Source organism: Triticum aestivum, chromosome 4D, assembly GCF_018294505.1.
Source record: "Triticum aestivum cultivar Chinese Spring chromosome 4D, IWGSC CS RefSeq v2.1, whole genome shotgun sequence".
Taxonomy (NCBI): domain Eukaryota; kingdom Viridiplantae; phylum Streptophyta; class Magnoliopsida; order Poales; family Poaceae; genus Triticum; species Triticum aestivum.
In genome coordinates this window covers 430,571,645-430,577,751 of record NC_057805.1, presented here as the reverse complement: position 1 = coordinate 430,577,751, position 6,107 = coordinate 430,571,645, and positions in this window count along the sequence as shown.

The following is a 6,107-nucleotide window of genomic DNA, read 5'->3' as shown; positions in this document are numbered from 1 at the left end:
GCCAGGGCGGGTCGGCCAAGCAGTGCATGATAGGGGCTCTCCAAATCCACTACCTCGAACCATATTGCTTCTTGGCGAAAATGATCTTGGTCTCCGAAGAGAACATCCATTTTGATCTTGCCGATTGGGGAGCAAGACAGGCCAGGGACGATACCATGGAAGACGGTGCGGCTCGGCATGAGCTGCTTCGCTTTGATGTTCAGCTTCTCCATGGTATCGCGGTACAGTATGTTGATACTGCTTCCGCCGTCTATCAGGACGCGGGAAAATCTGGCAGCTCGCCTCTCCGTCGCGAGGGTGACGTCCAATACCATTGCATAGGAGCCAGGTGAAGGCATCACCTCTGGGTGGTCGGCCTGGCTCCAACTGATTGGCTTTTCTGACCAGTGCATGAACTCGGGGGCGCTGGTGGCGACTGCATTTACTTCTTGGTGCTGTCGGCATCGGCTGCGCTTGTCGTCGGCTTGACTAGTGAAGACGACGTAGGCGGCGTGCTCTTTGGGGAATTCGTCTTGGATGGCGCCGACAGCCGGCCGAGCCGCCGACTGCTGAGGGGCTGGAGGCGGCGGGCCGGGAGGCGGAGGCGGCAGCATTCCCTCGCCCTTGGTGATGCGGGTGAGCCAGTGGCATTTTCGGGTTGTGTGGTTGGACGGCTTCGCGCCGCTGTGGAACTTGCAGGGGGCGTCGAGAGCTTGTTCGTAGGAGAAAGACGGCTGCCAAGCCGGTCTTCCACCCTTCTTCTTGGGAGCGGGCCGTTCTTCGGGCTGCTCGTCTTCAACTGTGGCCACCTGCCGACTGGAAGAAGTCGGCATGGGGGCCTTGCGCTTGTGATCGTTCTGGTAGGGGCGCCGATTAGGGTCGCCAGCCGGCGTCTTGGGAGCCGGAGCAATCACCTTCCCAGAGGCGTCTACTCTCAGCTCGGTCTTCATCGAGGAGTCGGCCGTGGCATACTTGTCCGCGATGATCAGCAACTCATCGAGGGTAGCCGGCTCGTCGCAGAGGAGTCGCTGCTTGAGGACGGTGCCCTCTCGGCACCCGGCGGTGAAGTACTCGATGGCCTGGACCTCGTGCACCCCCTCGCAGGAGTTGCGGAGCTCGGCCCATCGCGTGAGGTAGTCGCGGGTCGACTCGTTGGGCCCTTGGACGCAGAGGGAGAGCTGGCGAGGCTTGGGAGGCCGCTTGTAGGTGCTGGTGAAGTTGCGGACGAAGACTTCGGTGAAGTCCAGCCAACTGTTGATGCTGTAGGGCTTGAGGCTATTGAGCCATGTGCGCGCAGTGCCCTGCAGCATGAGGGGGACGTACTTCACGGCGACGCGCCGATTGCCGTTGGCTATGCTGACGGCCGTGGAGTAGTCGATGAGCCAATCTTCCGGCTTCACCGAGCCGTTGTACTTGGGCGTGTCTCTGGGGAGCGAGAACCCTTTGGGGAAGGGCTCGTCGCGGATGCGGGGGCCAAAGCATGGCTGGCCGACATCGTCTTCTTCTTCTAACGCCAAAGATCGAGCAAGGCAGCCGATCCTGTGGCGGGCGTCGTTCTCGCCGACTCCTTCTCGGCGGCCGAGTCGGTCGCCAAGAGTCGGGTGCGTGATAGTTGGCGGAGTGAGGCGTCTTTCTCTTCGAGGCGGGGGAGGAGGCAGATTTCCTTGGTGTTCAACCGCTCGAGGGCGGCCTTCCGCGTCGCGCTCGATGGTAATGCGAGTCCGGCTGCGGCTGGCGGCCGGCTCCTTGTCTTTCTTCTGGCGCGCGCCGCTCGCAGTCGGCGAGCGGGACGTCGCGGCGTGCTCCCGGCGCGGGGGATGACTATCAGCACGAGCGCCGGCTTCGTGCCGTTCTGCAGCCGCGTCGAGCAGCTGCTGGATCTGTCTCGTCATGTAGGGGAGCTCATCGGCTCCCAGCCCATTGAGCTCTTCTGCGGCCGCCTGAGCGGCTCGCAGATTCTCGAGCGGGGTGGCGTAGACGGGGCGATCTGCGCCCAGCATGCTGGCGACGGCCGCGCCGCGCTTCTGGACGAAGCCGGCTCGGCTCGGGCCGCTAGGCGGCGGCGTACCGAAGGCGGCACGGTCGACTTCGCGTTGGTGGGCCTCGGTGAGGCGTCTCATGGAGGCTATCTTCTGGCCCTCCGCGATGAGGGCAAGGCGGCGTGCCTCCAGGGTCTCGGCGTCGGCGTCGGCCGGGATGGGGACGGAGAGGTCGTGCATTGCTGCTTGCAAGGCGTCGTGGGCATTCTCGCCCGAGTTGGCGACGTGGCTGATGACCAGCACTTCGGTGACAGCGCTGCTGCCGCTGTCAGCTCGAGGGAGGGGGTCGTCGAAGACCACCACGTCGGAGGGGTAGGCGTCAAGCGATGCTGTGTCGGAGTCGATGAGCATCGGGTCGGTGGAGCCGACCGACTCCATGTCTGCAGCAGGCTCGCTGGAGACGTGAAGCTGGTCGAGGAGGCTGACGAGGCGGTTCTCGGGGTAGTCGGTGCCTGCGTCGGACGCAGGCTCGCCGAGCAGATCGGCGAGGCGGCTCGCTGCGCAGGCGTCGTCGACGCCTTGCAGCGCGTCGAGGCAAACGCCATCGGGCGCAGCAGGCTGGCTGCGCTCGCGGGGGAGGAATAGGGTTCCCATCCAGAACAGGTCTCCGGACGACAGTGCACCTGGCCCCACGGTGGGCGCCAAATGTCGGGTGGTTGGTGCGACATATGCCAACGGATGGCTTATCATTGTGGGTGCCAATAAAACATCGCCGGTGCCTGGAAACGGGATGAGGCGAAGACATGCACGCCGGCGGATCTTACCCAGGTTCGGGGCTCTCCGAGGAGATAACACCCCTACTCCTGCTCTGCGGGGTCTCCGCATGATCACTAGATCGAGAATGGGTAGCTACAATCGCTCCTAGAGCTGTAGGGATCAAGGGAGAAGAAGAACAAGGCTAGCTCTTGCTTCTCTCTATCTATGGTGTGTGTGTGCTATGCTTAGAAGCCAACCCTTTGCATGGGTGCTCCGGGGGGTTTATATAGGCCTACCCCCCGGGGGTACAATGGTAATCCGGCTGGGCACTGGTCCCAGCCGTCAGTGTCTACGCTCGCCGGCTTCTCCGCCGGCTGCTGGGTCCCGCCGACTGGTGGGTCCTGCCGGCAGCCGGCTTCTTGGTCGACAGGCCGGCCCCACCGCCTTGGGTCTTGTCGGCGGCTGCTTACTGTAGCCTCGCCTCTGATGACGAGGGCTTTGTCGAGGTAAGCGTGGCTACAGTGGGCTGCCTCGGGGGCTCTCACTGTAGCCTTACCTCGTCTTGTCTCCTTAATGGGCTCCTGCTTCGAGGAAGGGGGTAGCCGGCTTCTGGGGGCCGGCTACACCCTTGGCCGACTGGGGGAGGCCGGGCCGCCTCCGCGCCTCTCTTTGGCGGAAGGGGCCCGCCGCCCGCGGGCCGTACAGGAGTCGGTCGTGGATGACGTCGAGGCTGGCATGGCTACAGTGCCGAGCCGAACAGGAGACGGTCATCCCGTACGGCGTCCTGTGGCCTTGCCTGCCTCGGGCTTCGGGGGTAGTGGGCCGCACTGTGGCCACACCCCGTCTTGTCACCATTATGTGGGTGTAGCTTGGGTGGTTTTGGTCTCGGCCGGCTTCTTGGAGTCGGCGTCCTTCTTGGCCGGCGTCTTGGAGTCGGCCACCTCGTAGTCGTCCTGGGGAGGGGTTGCTGAGGCTGGGTCGCCTTCCGGGAGTCGGCTTCAGAGGTGGCCGTCCAGGGAAGGCGGCCCAAAGCTTGGAGTGCTTGGAGGCCCGAAGGCCTGATAATTTTTTCAGAAGAACCAGGGGCATTCGGTTAGGCTTCCCGTGGCCATTTACTCCGACAGAGGTACTTCTTGCTAAAATTAATGCTTATACGAGTAAACTTTCGAGTACATAAGAGGCAGCACAGACAATTTGAACTTTGCTTGTAGGTTTATCCTCAAATAGTGGCCTCGTGCCGAGGGAGGTTTGAGCAACTTGGCAACTACTTTCATCCAACTAGTTTACTGGCTCATCTTGGTCTTGTAGCTCGCCAAAATTCTACATTGCAGACAAGAAAGGAGGCGGTTGAGAAAATGAACCACCCAAATTTTTTGTGCAGTTCAACTGAAATGGAGCATCCCTGGCGTGCAGACTGATTAAGTGCCAGATGAATATATGCGTCAACCAACTTGTCTCGAATCTTTAGACTCTATGCCATACAGTTCGCTACCATATGTGCCGATAACCAAAAGGCACAAGTTGGGACCAAAGACTGGACTGCGTTTTTCTGGGCTATGCGCCAAGCAATATTTTTGGCGTTCACTCTCCTAATACTTGGAGTTTGACAACTGGTTGACGCCGGTTGATACTTGAATGAATATAGGCACTTCTTCTTGTCAACATCAATGCTTGTCTGAGTGAACTTTGGAGTACATAGTAGCAGCATAAGTACCTGTCCATCTGATCTTTTTGTGCAGTTCTACTGAAATCACCAAATGTAATGATTTACCTGCGAGTTCAGGCTCCAAGTTACTCCTTTATGAAATTGGCAAACAGTTGCACAATACCAAATTACCAATACATATGACAAGCACAATAATCAAGATAAAGACCAGTACCAACCTGTGTGAGGTAGCATATCAATTACTATTTCCTTTGACTGGAAGCCGAGATAAGCCAAGCGACTGACAGCAAAGGAAGAATGCAAGCCGAGATTAGCGACTGACAGGAAAGGAAGGAAACTGTCGAGGCAATGAAGCACCCAAAGTTTTTGTGCAGTTCCATCAAAATCGAGCATCCCTGTTGGCACATATATTGAGAGAGTGAGATTACTCTAATAGTGGGACTAGTTGATGAAACATACACTAACAAATAGAAGCACCCTCATTATCTTAATGGGTAAAGTTAGCAACATAGTAGTCTTGCTTAAAGAGAGGTGTTTGTTTATTTAATCAGTGCCAATTAGCTCAATACTCAAAGCATTGCCATGTATCATAGGTTGCAAAACTTTAACGTGCAAAGATAAAGGAGTTTCTCATGACAGTAGCACGATACAAATAGAGATGACAGCAAACTAATATGGATGAAGGCCATAGGCCGGTACCAACCTGAGCAAAAAAGCTTATTCATGTAGTCCCAGAAGAGATGATAAACCACTCACTGGAATCACTAGTATATATTTTTGTGCACTTCAAATGTATGGTTGAAATCACTCTTGTTTACCAGTGCTGAGATTATATCAAAAGATTATCAGGAACTTCCAGCAGAGTTAAAGCACTGGCTAGGATACAGTTCATTGTATTGTCTTGTGTAGTTCCACTAAAATGTATGATTGGCACAACATGATCCCTGTTTGCACAAGTAGGAACAAGGTGAAACCTTCATTAGCTTGGTGAGAAAGGATAGAAAGACATTAGCATATTAGTCTAACAGTAGCATCAAATTCATCATGGACAATACGTAGAAGTGGAAGGGCTCCCTGGAGCATCGTCTCACATGTAAGGTAGATGTTGCTGGAGCCCTTGAATGGCCTCGACTGAGGCCTCGGCTTCAGCAATATCTCCCTGGCACTGTTTATTCTTCTTCTTCCTCTTCATGCTCTGTTTCTCTTTCTCCTCACCAGTTGGTGAAACGAAGTACATGATTGGCCTTCTATTTCAGAATTGGTTTTGTCAGTGAGGGAGTACAAGTGTACTAGTAAACAATAGCATTATTTTCTCATGGTAGTCGCGAGAGATGAACACATGCATTAAATATCATTCTTACCTAGGTTATGGTGCCAATATGGATGATGAGGATTGGAACACAGATCTCCTTTTGTGCAGTTCCACCGAAATGAACCAACTGTTCCATCCTGACATTCCAGTTAAACAACACAAAAGTCACTTCTTTTAAGAAGTGTTTTGTGCAGTGCACCAAAAGGTCACAACAGCAACCAGGTGTAATGGATATCCCTATTTGCACAAATAGCTACAGAGGAAACAGTCAGAGTCTCAAACAATTACAGGCAAAAACATTTGGCTAAACTAGTCATGGCTTATAACAGTGGCATGGCTTCATTTTACCAGGGGCATTAGATTAATAACAGCTAAATATTTGGTATAAGGGCATGGGACAGTGGGTGCACCAGCA